At 37.2% G+C, this 17,439-nt stretch overlaps 1 long non-coding RNA gene and 1 pseudogene across 2 annotated transcripts in view; one reads left to right on the forward strand and one right to left on the reverse strand.

The window, feature by feature from the left end:
- LOC107517029 overlaps positions 1-17,439 on the reverse strand; it is an 89,842-nt gene that overhangs the window by 13,998 nt on the left and 58,405 nt on the right. For both annotated transcript variants that reach the window (XR_004956244.1, XR_001598418.2), the window contains exon 3: positions 2,156-2,722. This is a non-coding gene — a long non-coding RNA (uncharacterized LOC107517029). The remainder of the gene's footprint in view (positions 1-2,155; positions 2,723-17,439) is intronic.
- LOC118601211 lies at positions 8,795-8,913 on the forward strand (annotated as a pseudogene).

Here is a 17,439-nt window from a genome sequence, read left to right on the forward strand (position 1 = left end):
AAGTTTGAAAAATTAAAGAATAGTTGTATTAATAGTCTCAAAGTAATCAGAGAAGATTTTTCCAACATGAAATAATAACACACTGGCTTTTTTTAAAGGAATTCTCAGGGAACAATTAAATAAAAATGTTTTATAAAAGAAGAGATGATAACCAAGGAAATCTCCAGAAAGTGAAGCAAACAAGATGGAAAATCAGTAGAAAATAAATTAATAAAATCAGAGAAGGGAGTCCCAGAGTTCCAACATCAAAATAATAGGAATTCAAGGAGGAAAATTAAAAAATTATAAAGAACAAGAAATTATCAAAATAAATAAATAAATAAAATTTGCCATATCTAAAAAAAAGAAAGAAAAAATGGGTTTCTTGATTACAAAGTTCCAAGTGCCCAGCATAATAAACAGACCTACTACAAGGACTATCTGTGAAATTTTAAGATACTTAAGATAAAGAAAACGGCCTAAAGGTCCCAAAAGGGAAATAACAGGTCACTGCAAAAGGATGGAGAATGAGAATGGCATTTGACTTAGCAACATAGGAAGCTAAATGATAAGAAAGTGAGATCTTCCAAGTTCTGCTGGCAGTTATTTCCAAGTCTGCATCCTGTTTCCAGTCAAATTATATATTAAATGTCAAAGCAGAATAAGGATAGTTTTAAGTGGTCAAATTCTCAAAAAATGTTCCTCTAATACTCCTTTTTTTTTTTTTTTTTTTTTTTTTTTTGCAGGAAGCTGTTTGTGGATGGGCTCCATTAAAACAAAGGACTAAACCACAAAAGAGGAAAATATAGAAATCGGGAAACTGGAAGTTCCATACAGTTAAAGACTAGGGTAATATTGAAAATGGTAAAGGGGGATTCCAGGATGACAATTGTGTGGGAAGCCTAGATGGGGGCAGGAGCCTAGAGTGCCCAGAAGCTATAAGCCAAAATTGTTTAACTATAATAATGAATTTACTTCTAAACTTGGAGAATTTAGCAATAAACTACTTAAAGGTACATAGAGACCAAGCAAACAAGGAGAAAAAGGAAATTATTAACTCTGGCCAAAACAAAAAGTTGCTTAAGAAAGGAAATGATAAAAATGATACAAAGGAAATGGTACAAAAGTGGCTCAACTGTGGACATTTATATAATCATCATAATGTAAATACTAGTTCATAAAGTGTTGATATAATTTTAATGAGAGATGTGGGGGAAAAAATATTTCCTATAATAGGAAATATTATCTAAACTTAAAAAGTTTACAGCATAATCGTATTTGTTAAATTTGGGTGTAGCTACTAAGAGTCATAAATGATTTCCTCAGAGGAATGAGAACTGGTGTTGAGGAGAAGGAGACTTGCACTATAAGTCTTTCAGCTGACTTTTAAAACTGTTACAAAATATATTACTTTGATAAAAGTTTAAATTTATAATAAAGGAAAGCCAAAAGGAACACACTCAGAATATGTTCTTTCTTTAGATTATTTAACTATGTGCTCATTTCCTTATGATTAAGAATTATTTACAGGATCCTTTTTTTTTTTTCTAGTTTTTCATATTGAAATAGTAAAAAGCCTATTAAGGACTTACGGTATGCCCTTAGAAATATGGTGGGAGATTCTTCTTGGCTTGTGGTTAGAGGACACCTTTAAGACTCCCAGGTGATGGGCTTGAAGGACATAGGAGCAGAGATGAGGTTTGAAAATGCTTGGGGAGAAGGTGCAGGTGGGGGTAGGGTGTTTCAACACAGAGGATTTCTTCTCTATTCCTAATGAAACTGCTATTTTGAGGTTAGACCAGCTATGGGGCAGCTTTCTTCCAAGAGCAGGAATGATCCAGGAGCAGTTGTGGTGAAAGAGAGTTCCTTTGCCGTCTTTGTCAGCTATTAGCTTCCAGTGCCCTGAAGTTCACAGGCCTAGCCCACAGCTCTCACCACACCACAGAAGAAACATGTCCTCTAGGGAAGCTGCTCCTCTGTAATCATTGCCATTACAGGAGCCAGCATTTGATGTAACTTCCCACCTCCATGAATCTCCAGGTCACATTTCTCCATGCAGCTCCCTGCTGCATCAATTAAAGTCATTTCAACCTCAGGAAATGATTTTTCCAGAATCACTGCCACCAGTGCTTCTGGAGGCTTCTGCTCAGGTCATCCAACCACCTACAACTCTTACCTCAATTCTGCTGACAGTTGGTGGGAAGAGGGCCCCAAATGCTGCTTTCTCCATCATTCTTCACCCTTCCCAGTCTCTCCAAGTTCTAAAGTTGTGCATAAGGTCCAAGATTTCTTCGCCTTGTTTCTATCAAAGTCACAAAACTCCCTTGTAGATAGTATTCCAACACCGGGTAGGGAAGTAGTTCCTTTGCTTTGACCTCCACTAAATAGAATAGAAACTCTGGCTCTATTCCATGCTGTCAATGCTGAAGAACATTTCTTCATGAATTTTTAAATTTTCTAGATCTTTTCCACAGAGGGATTTCTAAATATTTGTCGGCAAAAAATCAGAAGATGCTTGGTGTCTATTAGAATTAGGTTCAGTTGCATGTTGCAGAAAATCCAAAACAAGATTACTTAAACAAGATAAAAATTTATTCTTCTTTCTCATGAAGAAATCAGAAGGTGGAAATCCCAAGCTGATATAGTGGCTCCTGTTTTCTCAATGCTTTTCCATCTGTAAAAAGTAGTGTTTGTACTCATAATCCAAAATGGCTGCCAGGATTCCACATATCAAATCTGTGTTCTAGGTCAGAGAATAGAGAAAGAAGCCAGTAACTTGCCATTCCCTTTAAATGACATTCTTTAGCACCCAATGCTGAGGACATCTTATTGGCCTGAGTTTAGCCATATGGCTTCCCTGGGCTACCAGGATAGCTGAGAACACAGGAGTCACCAAAATTCCTTAGAGATGAAATGAAAGATTTATAAACTCTAATTTATCAAGAGATAAGACCACAAAATAAAATCAGATAATATAAAGAAATGCAAAAAAGAGAATGGGTGGAAAACATGTTTCCACAGAAAACTAAGCTTCCAATTCCAGTGTCTTTTCTTTTGAACCTAAGTATACTCATGCCAGAACAAAACAGTAACCCCTAAATAAGTTAACATTTGAATAAGCAATCATAGTTTGCTCAATATGTATTTAAATTAGTATATTACATAATTTCTATCAAACTTCATTCTCAATGTTGGAACAACTTAATACCTCCCAGGCCTGAGTAAAAATCTTGGCACAGGTAGAAATCTAAAAGTTTAGTAAATTTATACTAAATGAACAGTTGACTAAATGGAAATCATATATATATATGATAAACAATAATTTATATATAAATATTATATGTATTTTTATATAATGTCTGTTGACATCATGACTTGAATCAAATAAATTGCCATGCACTAGCTATCAAGTGTTTATGAAGTTTCTATTGTACACAGGATATAGTGATGGATAGCAACAAAATATGAGAATAGAATGCATGGATCATGCTATCCTAGATTTTAAAACTGGGTTATCTGTAGAACTCTTTAAAAACCAATCTCATGAGGCAAATATTATTACCACTCTTATCTTCTACCACCAAATCTCTGAGATGAGTGCCAACAACCAGACATGAACCAATATATTACATAGTTCAGTGGAAATGGAGGAAGTACAAGAAATATAGTCTGTTTGCTAGGCATTGTTCATTTTTGACCAGCATCCATACATTCTGATAAAACTTTAATCTCATAGTATAAGCTAACTACAGTGACCTTTTAATACAGCACAGTCATAGTTACTTTTCTTAGTATGATGATGCTCATTCCACGTCACAAGACATTTACAATGGTTCCCAGTGAGAGCAAATGATAAAGTTTTACAACATAGGTTAAATTTCTCTCTGAGTAAAGTATTCTCCTTCCCTTGATGTATATACTTCTTTGCACTCTTGACATAGCATCTATTTCCTCACTGATCCTGACAACATCCCAGAGAGCTCAAGGCTTGAGTCTGAACACCATCGTTGAACAGCATCACCTCAGCTCTGAGACGAACCTCACAGATTCACAGTCTCTTTTCTGCCAATTTAAAGAGCTAGAGGACAAAGATAGGAACTGAAACATCAGAATAAGTGAGCCAGGGAGCCTGAGTCATCACCATTTTCACATGTGGCCAGAGTGAGCAACACCCTCATCTGGCCCATATGACAGCCTAAGTTCAACATATGGGTCAACCACACTCTAGAAATGGTTTCTGCCACTCCTTTGGCCTGATACTTTGATTGCATTGTGGTTGCTTTAAAAGCCCTAATGCAGAGCTCTGTGGATTCTTCTCTTTACTATGTGGTCTGAGCTGGGTAGAGGGGAGGAGACGCTGGAAAGAAAAATTGCCCAGTGCACCATGACAGCTGTATAATTAAGCAAGGCAGGCCAGCACTTACGGCATTTGTCATTCAGCAATTGTTCGCACTCCAGGTTCTATAGCCAGGTGCTATGAACAATGAGGTGAGGTTAATGTCTTCATGTGTCCTAACCCGGCGAACATTCAAGCTCAAATAGGCTTGGCAGAAACAGGAAGAAAAAAATTATTTAGGCTTTTATTTTCTTAGTGTTCACTGGTCTATAGGCTGTAAAAATTAAATGTGCTTTGTTAGGAACTTTTAAACATTACTAAAAAAAAACATATTCAACAAAAGGAGCACTCTAGGAGAGATTTGTGGATTTCTCTCCAAAATTTGAGGTTCGAGATGCATGACTCTAATTATAAAAAGTGGGATTTAATGCCAACTAATGGATGGTGGACTAGCGGAATGAAGTCTGTGCAAGAGCTCATAAAGCAATCTTGGTCTTTTCTGGCTTCCATTTATCCAGAAAAAAATGATAACCTTTCCTATTTTTAAAGAGATAAAATACCTAAAAACATCTGGCTATTTTGCTATTTGTTAAATATTATTTAAAATTTCTTTATCTTAAGCCAGTACTTATCTCCTCTTCTGGGTGTACACAAAGGTGAGAGAGAAAAACACTAAAGATTACCGTGGGGCTTCCATAAGCCTTGCCTCCACCTGGCCCCTCCCCCATGATTGTTCATGCTTCTGACAATGTACTATTTCCCCTTGAACCATGATCTCCTAGGACACTTGGTACACAAAGGAGAAGTTATTCCCTCAGTTTCTCAGAGTTCAAATTCAATCAATTCATATCTGCACCCCAATTCCTTTTGGCCCTAAACCATATTGTCTATTGGACTTGTTTTTAATTTGTTTTCTTTAACAATGATCCACCCTAATATGGCTTACTAGTAGGAATCAGGTTTTTTCCCCTCCCATTTTTGCCTTCTTTTACTATCAGGATCCCCCATTATGCATTCGTGCTCTAGACTTTACTGAATACCATGTAAGAATTCCATACTTTAATTATATTTGTAGCTAAATAATTATAATGTTATTTACAAAGCCTAAATACATTGTAATTATTTAGGCTTTTAATCTACAATTGACTTCTATTTTGAGAATCAATCCAGCCTACCCTCTTATCTAAAGAAGTTGTCTCTTCTTCACCCTAAGAGATAGGCTCACAGCAGCCTTTGTTTTTCCTATGGGACCCCAAACCCATCTCCCTTTCTTATCCCTCACCCCCCAAGGCTAATTGGCATCAGATCACAGGCTGACAATCAGATTCTTTCACCAGGGAATTTGGAAGGGAATTGAGGATGCTAGAAAATCTGAGATGGTATCTGGAACTGGTTTAAATGAACTTGGACTGTGGGGTAGCCATGTGCATAAAGCAGCACAAATCACCTGTCTATTGAGAGGAATGAGAAAGTGTGAATAGAGAATATGACACAAGAGGCATGTGGCCTTGGAGCAAAATAAGACCAGGGGACTAGGTCTTGACTGCATTCCAGTTCTCTGGGGGCCAACCACCCTTCTTACACCTATGTTCTGCGAGATTCTCATCTGATCTAATAATAACTTCTAAGGTTTCACTAATTTAACTTAAGTTAATTTGAGGGGGATAGTGTTGCTTTTTTTGACATGGAGGTGAGTTTTATTTTTTGAAAGTTTCCAAAGAGGAAATTTTATTTGTTTTGGAAATGCCCTGATGAACTGCTTGGATCAAAAGGTGAGATCCCAGGACATGGCAGGTGTAAAGACAACAAAGGAGAACACTTAACTGCACGAACAGGTTTTTTTTTTTTTCTTCTGAAAGAGAGGAGATAAAAAGAAGGAACAAGCAGAGGAAGAATAAAAACAGCTATTAAGATGGCTGAAGGCTGAAAGACTTCACAGAGCCCATTGAAAACTCCTTGCTGGTAGAACTGTTAAGGCCATTTTAAGTACAGTGATGTCTAATGTTCAATTTAAAATCCTTATCTATGACCATGCCACCTTGAACAAGCCCAGTTCCTTCTGATATCTGATCTCAGAAGCTAAGCAGGGTCAGACCTGGTTAGTACTTGGATGAGAGACCACCTAGGAAGACCAAGTACTGTAAGCATAAAATATAAAAAATTGCTGTAGGCATAAAAAATAAGAGATTATAAAATGACAGAGTCCTTACAATCTGTGAGGTCAACCAAGGATTGCCTTGCCTAAATATATATTAAAATAATAAAATAAAATAAAATTCTTTGTGGCCACAATGGCAAACACTCCTTTGTCTACATCTTACTCTCCTATCTTCTCCACCTATGTATCTTTTGTTTGCATGTGAATTTTTGTTAAAATTAAGCCATGGGCCAAGTTTCACATCTGTTTATTAAGATATAGCATTGAAATAACATATGAGGGAACAGGAGAACAGATATAGAGGTGGGTATGATTTTCTGGTCTAGCTATTCAGTTTCTACATAGTGTGAAATAAGGATTAAAGACCATCTTCTTAAAACACAAGAAACCGTAAATCCTATTTTTAACCTGGCACCTGCATTGCCTAAACAACTCCAAGAACCTTGCCTCAAGTATAGCCTCTCTTCTGCCTGTAAATTTATTTGGTTTGCAAACTTTTTATGCATGTCTAGATTTGATTCAAGTCCTTTTGGATATGCAAATCTATGTTGAATCTAAAAGCAATGCTCCAAACACATTACTTGAAAAGTTTTTGAAGACTTCAGGTGTAATTTAAGCAAGATGAAGACTGCATTTGAAACAAAATTACTCAATGACTCCATGAACTTGGAGCAAAGATATATGAGAATTGAGATTTCATTAAAAAAAAAAAAAGAATATTTTACTTTCCAAAAAGATTCACCCTAGCTTTCCTTTAAATAGCATACTCATCTAATGCCTTTAAAATATAATTTTGTTTTACAAAATTGATTTTCAAGTAACTTTTCAGGAATCCATCTATTGACTACAGAGAAGTAAATCTGTTATGTAAAGTACTTAAGTATGTTAAGGAATAATCCCAGCCCATTAGTTCTTAGCTTATATTGTGGGTATTTGTGTTTGTTTTATAGCTTTTTCCCCTCTTTGATTTACATTTACGAGACAGTCAAGGAGAGATGATGTGAGATGGTTTTTATTTTTATGAGCAAATGGAACCGCACCAACCACAAGTAGCAGAATACTGTCGTGACTGAATTATGTAAGTCTCCCCAGCGGAGTGAAAATTAAAAGAGAATTTTGTTTCTACCTTCACTTATTATGCTGAAGTCATGCCCTAAGGATGTCTACTGGACAGTTCAATTATATATACAAAGTTGTGGTTGCACCTACAGTTGCTCATGTTACCAACATGACTTGAAACCAATTTAAATACATTAAAATTCAGTTAAGCTTTAGAGAATACATTTGTGGTTATATGCTGGCAACCAATATGATCCTAATTAGTCATCCTAAAATAATGAAGAATGGCCTAAATCACCTCTTTCATGACTTCATGAGAATATATCATGAGAGTATTGAGCCGATATGTAGGTATGCTCACCTTTCTGAAAATAATGGTAGTGCTCAATGCTATGTCATATTTGCTTCCAGTTATCTAAAGCTCTGCATGAACATATTTAATTGAGTCACTAAATATAACCTCATCACTATTGCTATCCCATCTTGTCTACACACACACACACACACACACACACACACACACACACACACTCATACACCACCTCTATTTCTTATATACAAATTGGCAGCATATGAGCCAAACCCAGACCACAAACGAGCTTTGGATGATTTGTATGTTAGAAAGCTCATTGTTATAAAAGCCTGTGAAGTAACATTTGAAAACTAAGAGATTTCAAATAGTAATTTGCATTTCTAACTCCTCTTGAAAAAAAATCTGGCAACACTTGGCCGGAATTCTGCATGGCAGCAATCAGCTGGAGCTGAGATGCAAAGTCCCTGTGGTTGGGGTAGAAGTTCTGTTGGATTTGCTGTAGTCCCCACTGTACTCCATTATCTTTCACCCAGCCCATAACACACATTCAGGTTCCTAGCCTCAATTGAGAATGTGGGTTTGTAGCTGCTGTCCTCCAATGTTTCCCTTTCCTGTGCCTTCTGAAAGCACCTTTGCTTTTCACTTACTAAAAGCTAAGCTGCTTCAATCAGAGAACTTCAGGAAATGTGAGTCCCCATTTTCACTTTCTGTATTTATAGAAACCCAAAAAGGTATTCCTATATAGAAGCCTTAAAACACAGGTATGCAGCACTTTAACAACACAGATTCTAATCATAAACATATTTACGAATCTTTCTCATGCGATACAGGTCTTCATCTACCTAACTGGTTTTAATCCAATTGATTAAAAAGGTAACAAAATTGTTTAAAATAACTCTCTTTTGGGACATAACATATACCTTAGCATTTGGTTTGAAAAGCTTTGTCAATCTATAGCCATGCCACCCTGAACAAGCCTAATCCCATTTTACCTTGGAAGCTAAGCAGGGTTGGGCCTGGTTAGTACTTGGATGGGAGGCCACCTAGGAAGACCAGGTGCTGTAGGCCTAAAAAATAAAAGAAATAAGGGAGTGTAAGCTTACAAGGTCCTTGCAATCTGTGAGGTCAACCAAGGGTCGCCTTGCCTAAAAAAAAAAAAAAAAAAAAAAAGCTTTGTGTTTTTTTAAGTGTAACAAAAGGTTAAAAAGTTGATTTGAAATATGTAAAAGAAAGTCTGTATTAACAATGGTGCCGGTGATGTTGGAAAATGAAGGCTATTATTCTTAGGGAAAACTCAATGTAATCAAATGTTTGATACAGTCAGTTATGCTAAAGTGTTCTAACTATACACTTATAGCTACAAAACACCTTTTACCATCGATATTCCTGGACCAAATATGATAATATTAATAACTTTATTATTGTGCCTCTGAAATGTATAATCCCGAATCCTATCTTTTCCCATTTAAGTAATTGTTCTATAATATATGATTTCCAGAGACTTCTCCTATTGCTCCTTAGCAAGACATACTGTATTGGGAGATATGGTTTGCACCACGAAAATATTTTTACTCCAATTAAGGGTTGTAATATTTTATATTGAGATTTCTCTGATATATTCAAAGTATGCCTTATAGAGAACATTTTGTTTTTATAGAACTTTTCAGGTTCTTATGTACTTAGTAAAGAGCAACTAAATAACACAGTACTATCTGAAAGTTCCAAGTCCCCTGGACGCCACCTCCTTGGTTCTCATCAGACATATTATGGAATGTACCATCGATATCCTATTTCAAATAAGAGAAGTAAGATTCTAAGTCATTTGCTGTGTTCATAAGTCAAATTAATGAAAGAAACAGATTATCTGGATTGAAGACAAATATTTAGTTCTTCATCTTGATTACCTCCAGATCCATAACTCTTTTGAAACTATTTTAAAATCAATTTGTCTACATTGAAGGGCTGTTATGGAAAAAAAAAAATAGATTGATTGGGGGGAAAAAACATGGGCTTTGAAGACAAATTGGCTTGGAACAGAATCCCAGCTGTGTGAGTCTGATCTCTTTAAGTGTCAGTGTTCTCAGCTGTAAAATAGGTGTGATGATGCTTATTAATTTTGGCAAGATTTAAATAAGACCAAATGCTTGTTAAATTTCTCTGTTATAGCAGACTGACCTTATCCCTAAGTCAGTATTTAGAGTAGTTACCTACTACTCAGTAGTTACCCTAACTCGCTGATTCTCAAATTTGAGCATGCATCAGAATCACCTGGAGGGCTTGTTAAAATGCACATTACTAGGTCCCATCCCAAGAGTTTGATTCAGTGGCTGTGGAATGAGGCCTGAGAATTTGAATTTCTAATGAGTTCCTAGGTCATGCTAATGCATTCAAGGCACCCACTTTGAGAACTACCGCTTTAACACTATCTAAATTACCTAGTATGATGCCTGGTAAAGCAGATCATCAAAAAAGTCATCATTATTTCATTATTTACAGAAATCCTTTGGGCAGACACAAAATTACTTACAGGTCTTCAAAAGGAATTCTAATATAAGTAAGGGTAAAACAGTAATAACAGATATTATATTCAGTAAAACATAAATTTGGCAAAATAAGTTATTACTTGCCCAAAGCAATACAGTGACTTCACCATTGTTTTCTATTTCTGTTTCTATAGGTAATTTTGTGATTTCCCAATTCCGGCGATTCAATGGAACTCATAAAAGGTAGATCCATCTATTTTACTAAATATAGTCCCTTGATATAGATGATACTTGATTGCTTTTATATTATGTGAGTGCATGAATAACTCTGGCATTCAGAAATAATAATACTCTTCTTTCCTAGATCAAATCAGAAAGCTGTGTACATTAAAATGAGTTAAAAAGAAAGAAAACCTGCATGTCTAAAATTAAAGTATGACTAATGCATTGGGGAAATTGTTTAACAGTTCATCCTGGTAAAATTATTACTTCTGTAGCTATGCCAAGGTTAGTGTCAGGTTAGGTTATCTGAAATTCAAGTGCCAGATGTGTGTGTGCATGTGTGTGTGTGTGTGGACATGGGTGTGTATGTGTGTACATGAGCTCCCCTCTGGAGAGTTTTAGACACTTCCAGGCATGGCTTTACAGAAAGTTTTCCTTACAGAGACTTATGTTCAGTACTCTTTGGGTAATTTTTTTGTCTTCCTCATTCTTTCCCTATCTTCTCTTGACACTCTTTGTTGAGCTGACTACTGTTTTTTCTCCAACCCACTAGGTTTTCAATAAGTTTCCTGTCGTGCATTGGGATAGAGTGTTCATGGAAAATGGCTTTGCCTCGGTGATGTAAGCCAGCTCCCTCCCGCCTTTTTCTTTTTTTAAATAGACAAGTAACAAAGTACTTACATTGCAAGAATTTACTCCAGAAGACTTCAAACCATTGGCTGACCTTTTATAGTTTAATCTCAGCATTGATTTCATAACTGGTGCTCAAAACAGAAAAGGTGCACAGAGAGAGATGTGCTCTTGAAAAGACATTTAGAGCCTTTCATTTTAAGATTTCAAAAGCACTAACCAACATACTCAAATTCCCCTAAAATACATATGGGGAACTAGTAACTATGATCTAAAAAGGACTTTGAGGAATTAGAGCCAAGAATGGTTCAATAACTAGTTATGAAGGAAGGAAGATTAAAATAAAAAATTTCCCAGGAGCCTGTAATTTGGAAGAAAACCTTGAGAGCTCAACTAGTTCATTCTCCAGTCTCCAGATAGGACTCTCAATTTTGAAAAATACTATTTTGGCTCCTATGTCAAATTATCTGATTGGTGGTGCTTACGCAAAATGACAACAATCTTACCTAACACAGATGCACTATTTAAAGGGCTTTACAAGTACTAATTCATTAAAGCCTTATAACAAACTTGTGACTGAAGTACTATTATCATTCCTACCTTCCATTTGAGGAAGCCGGGGTTCAGAGGTTAATTAACTTGTCCAAGATCACATAGTATGTGAGTGGCAGAGCCGAGATTTAAACTGAAGATTGAGACACTTATAGTGGAAGTCTCCTGGGGCAGTGGGGAAATGATTCCCCAAATATTCCCCAAATTGCATCATTGGGAAAAAAATAAAATACATTTAAATAAGCCTAAATCCCTAGTCAGATCTCTTTTTACTTGATTGGTAATCAAATTTCTTTCTAGTCTCCAGGAGAGATTCCTGAGAAGCTATGACACAAACAAAGCCAACTACCTAGAATCAGCTATGTTTCTCCTAGATGACTAGTCAACCTTTTCACCTCATAATCCTAGGTCCTAAATTAAGGCAAGAACTAGAGACCACCATGTCTTCTGGCCACTGCCCTCGGATTCTTACTTCTGGGTCTTACAGCTCTGGTGGTCCAGGAGCACAGAGAGAAAGCCACAAAGAAGAAAAAACTATGAACTTTGTTCTTCCAACCAAAACACCTCCCTAGCTCCATTGTGTGATCTGAAAATTCAGTTTAGAACTTTTCAAATACCAGAAAATTTCTTCCTGAGTTTAGAATAATGAGGAAGGTGTTATGTCAGCAAAGAAAACTGGTACAGAGATTAATCATCATGTTCTCTGAGATCATTTGCATAACTCAGAGTATACAATGAGACCTACGGCTGAGTTCAGGTCCTGCCTTTGACATGTGAATCATTAAAGAAATCACTTGTATCCATTCCTTTATTCCACACATATTTATTGAGGGTCTAGGCCAGGCTGGGTGCTAAGATGGTTAAAATACAATACTCATCCTTGAGGAGTTCTGAGCTTAGACCTCTCTGTGCCTTGTTTTCTTCCAGTTGAAAATAATTACCCTCCCCCACACACACTTCTTCCTAAAGGTGTCACACAGATTTCTGAGATACGAAAAATGAGGGACAGTTTCTTCAAAGCCCCAATCCTTAGAAAAGCAAACTTTGCCGCCACAGTACACAACACCCGCTCCACAATGCTCCCTGCCAAGTAGCTGGCCAAGACACAGACTCAGCAGGAGCACTGGTGTCTCCAACTAATGGCCCACTATAATTCCTCTCTTCCCTGAACACTTTTAAACTTTTTTTCTGGAGTCAACCCAAGCTCGGCAGAATTTCCAGATCCGTGGAAGTGCAGCATGCAAGCAGCCCATTTCCTGACAATGCTGCAAAGCTTCAGGGAACACATTTTGTTATTTCCACGTTTATGAGTTGAGCCGAAGCCCTGAGCCCGACTCCTGACCAGGCAGCCCCCCACCTGGAAGCGCTGCAAGGCTGTGGGGAGAGGGGAGGGGAGAAACACTCTAATCAAAGGAAAGAGCATGCGCGGAAAAGTTAATAAAAATAAATGTTCCGATGGCTGCCTAGACAGAAACACTAGCATCCAAGGGGTCTTTAAAGGGGACTGAGGTGTGAAGATCATTTTCTGAGCCCTAGTCAAGGCTCTTCCCATGATAATGGTCTGGCATTAGTGCAAAGAAAGCAAAGTTTTGAGCAATGTGGCCAAACTAAACAGCACATTCTCTAAATTAACACTTTCTTTCTTAAAGCAACCTGAAAAATGAGGCAAAGAGACTATACAGTATTTTAACAATAATTAAACTGTTCAGCCCTTATATACGTGACATTGTGCTAGGCACTATGAACAGTTCGAAGATAAATATAACCAAGAAACAAATTATTTTTGAATGACACAAAGGTGTCAGATACTGTGTTAGCTATCAGAAATGCAAAGACAGATAAGACTTGGTTCCAGCTCTTGAAGGAGTTTTTAATCTAGTTTTAGAGAAATCATAGGAAAAAGAAAGCTGACCATGTTGACTGGTGGTATTTAAGAATAAGAAGTTTTTAGCTTTATTATCTTTTTTTCTATTTTCTTGAAAAACATCCTCAATTGGTTTAAGTAGTTTGTCAAGAATAGAATATGTCTTTTGTTGACAAGATAATTAAAAAAGAAGGAGCTTATTTCATGCCCAAACTGTAACTAAAATCTTTAAATAGAAGAAAACAAAATTTTTAAAGGTGAGTCAAAAATAAACTGGAAAAATACCAGTTTGTATTGATAGTCACTGTATGGCTGGTGCTATCAATATAGCTGATACTTTCATATGTTCCTGACAGTACAACTCCCCACGTTCCAGTTTCAAGGAATTATTATGGACCAGCCACTTCCCTAGAACTAACTGAGAGGAACCAGAGCAAAGCCAGACCTTGGACGACTCTCTCTCTCTTTCTTTCTAATATAGTCTCGATGAAAAGATGGAGGAATAAAAGGAGCTGGATTCTATGGGAGTACCACATGAGGAATACAGGTTAATTTCTCCTTTCTTCATTACAAAAGGGTCCTACAGTACTTCTTCCTAGTGGGAGAGGAATCTCTTGCAGGAAGCTATTATGCAGCTCATTGCTGGGGGCAACAGCTGGTATGGTGTGGAGGAGGGATTATCTGGAAACGGAGTTCTCAAGTCAGGAAAGCGTGGAGCAGGAAGCCTCTGCAGAGTCCTCTGAAGAGTCACATATGCAACCCACCAGAGAACAAACATTCAGATATCTGCAACATGGGGATACCATCAGTGGACGCCGTGATTAAACAACCCCGCCAAGGAGATGTCTGCCTCCTCATCCCACCTCCACACTCTGGCAATAAATGGGTAGGACAGAGAAGAGGAAGTATTATGGTGATCTTATAATTTGTTGTATAAGCCAGGACAAATTTGAGAATGAATGAAATTGCTATTAATAACTATACTAAGACAACAGGTACAAACCAAACTTTCCCTGAAAAACTGAGATGTATGATCCCCTTGAGGGTGAGGGCAGGTGCATCTACAGAGAAACTCTGGCCTCCTACCATCCTCGCTACAACTGCATCCACTTCGCTATAAATAGGCTTTATCTATCAAGGGGGAAGAGAAGAGAAAGAACTTCAAAGAAAGTTTGAGACTGAAGTTTAAAAGTAAACAGACTGAGCCTCAAGTATTAGAATGAGATTTCTCTAAGGAAAAAACGTGGCTGAAACTGATAGGACTTATCCAAGATAGAGTTAAGGGAGCTGCACCCATAGGGAAAGGAGATTTTCAACACAACACTATTGGAGAACTGGGGGAAAAAAATCACTTTCCGGTTTTCACCAAGAGATTGAGACTTTAGTAAATTTTGACACATAGCAAAACACACAAAAAAAGAACACTTATTGGCCTACTAGGCCAGCATATGGAGTCTAAAGAAATATAAAATACACTGATAAATATGAGGACACCATTTCATGAGAAATAAACAGCATTATTTTCTCAAAAATGAATGAGACATAAACGTGTAAAACACACAGAAAAAGTACACAAGCCAGTAAATAGGTTTAAAATCTGGCTTTCTCTGTTTCTCACTGGGGGATCTTGCATGAGAGCTTTAACCCCTCTGAGTTTCCATTTCAATGCCTGTAAAATGAGAAGCATATAGCCAACTCAGAGAGTTATAAAGTTATATAAAAGCATTTAGAAAGATGCTTGACAACAAGAGCTAGTTGTGTCGTGTTCAATAAAGGCCTGTTTTCAGCTTCATCTCTTCTACTTCCCTATTATAAAACCCCAGAGTTCTTTGGAGAATAAAACGATGTACTTAAAAGTACTTAGCATAGGACCTAGCACAATACATATTGGTTCCCTTCTACTGACTCAGGTTGCTGAGTTACTGTACAGTTTGACTTGTGCTCAAGCTCTGTACCATATCCATTCTATGTGTCCCTATATGGGCTAAGACATTTGAACCAAACTTGTGAATGTCTGTGTGGACTATGGGACAGAGAGAGGAGAAAGCTGCATGTTCTCAGAAATTATTCTTCAATGCTCACATCTGTTCCCTCAATCCAGAAAAGGAAACAGGCGAAAAGGATTTAGACTCAGGAATGGAAAGGACCAGCTCTTATGGGATTCATGGAATAGGAGATTAATACATGCTTTCTTCTTCTAACAAAATCCCAGGCACAGGCAAAACTGGTTCAAAATAGAATCAGTCTGAGCATATCAAGGGAAAATAAGGTTAAACAAACAAGCAAAGATACAACATTCAACCAGAGAACTAGATGGGGAAGAGATAAATCCACCTTCTTGGTACTGGAGTTGGGTGTGGATTGATGGATTAATGGTACAGAAAGGAGTCTGAACTCTCGTGTTCACCAGAGCATCCTTTGGACATTCCCCAGCAAAATATATTTGATACTGAGCAGTGGCCATTCATCTAGTTTTCCAATAACATGCATTGGGCAACTACTATGAGCCAGAAACTGTACCAGGTGTTTCACATACTTTGGCACATTTCAGTACATATATGGCTCTGTAAGGAGAGAAGAAATAAAATGGTTGGTTCTACCAAGGTAGGACTGAAAGAAGCAGCATGTCCTAAAAGAAAGACTAGTAACTAGTTATAACATTAAAAGGTGACAAAGCTTGGATTCATTAATAACCATCTTATGAGAAAAATGACACTGCCCAATTCACATGTTCATTCTTATTCTAAGGGTGTTGTGGGTACTACCTAGTTAAGGTTTAGTACTGTAATGAACATTTAATGACCCAAACTGAGCAATATCATTTGCCTCCACAGTATTTGTATATCAATGGTGGGAGTAGGGTAGAATCATAGGTCATTATAAGGTATACCTAGCCTTCAGTAATTCTCACTTAGAAGACGATGCCACCCCATTAGTAAGGTTGATAAAAGTGTGGGGATCTTTTTGTCAGCAAAAGTAAAACAGAATTACCTCTAGCAATTAGTAGGCCAGGGCTAATAAGGTTAAAAGTCATGTGATTCACAGATCTGTCCCAAAGAAGAGAGGGTCAAGAGAGAAGAACCACGCATTGCTTTAAAAACTGACAATACACCTCATGTTAGGAACTTTATATATGCTCTAATTTAATCTTTAATACAATCTATAAACTCTTCCACCAAATATATCAATAGATTCCCCACTGAAATATTTTTCTCAGTCTTAATCAGCATTCATCACCAGACTCTACAATAGATGAGGCATGTCTCTCAAATCGGTGCCCAAAGTTGACTGAGAAAGGATTTCACAGACCATTTAGATCATCTTTTTAAGAATTTAAGGGGAATCATCTACTCTCATCATTATTTCATAACACAAGAAATACTGAAACATCAAACAGGCAAGAAGAATATAATCTCAGAATGAAAGATGATCAATACTGAATACATTTAGCATGATGAAAAGCTCATTGGGTTATTTCAGTGTTTCTCACTCTAGCACAGAGCCCTGACAAACTCATCATGTCCATGTTTGATCTGGGGATCAGCAATTGGTAACCACTGACCTAAACATCTTGGGCAATTTGATCTTGGCAAGACTACTTCCTAAAGAACAGGGCAAAAAGTCAAAGACTACTTCCTGGTTCAGAACAGCAGAAAGGTCCCAAACCAGTGTCTCTGAGCAAAAGAGAGGGAGTTGATGGGAATGACAAAAGGCAAAAAGCAAGTAGCCATCTCTGGGGAAAATAAAAAGGGCATCTAAGGTTTCTTGGAGCTTCCCTCAGCTTTTTAATGAGATTATTGGAATCAGAAACCTATCCTCTGTAAAATTCTCACCTTAGCAGTA

This window comes from Rousettus aegyptiacus, unplaced genomic scaffold (assembly GCF_014176215.1).
Source record: "Rousettus aegyptiacus isolate mRouAeg1 unplaced genomic scaffold, mRouAeg1.p scaffold_m13_p_3, whole genome shotgun sequence".
NCBI classification, from domain to species: Eukaryota; Metazoa; Chordata; class Mammalia; order Chiroptera; family Pteropodidae; genus Rousettus; species Rousettus aegyptiacus.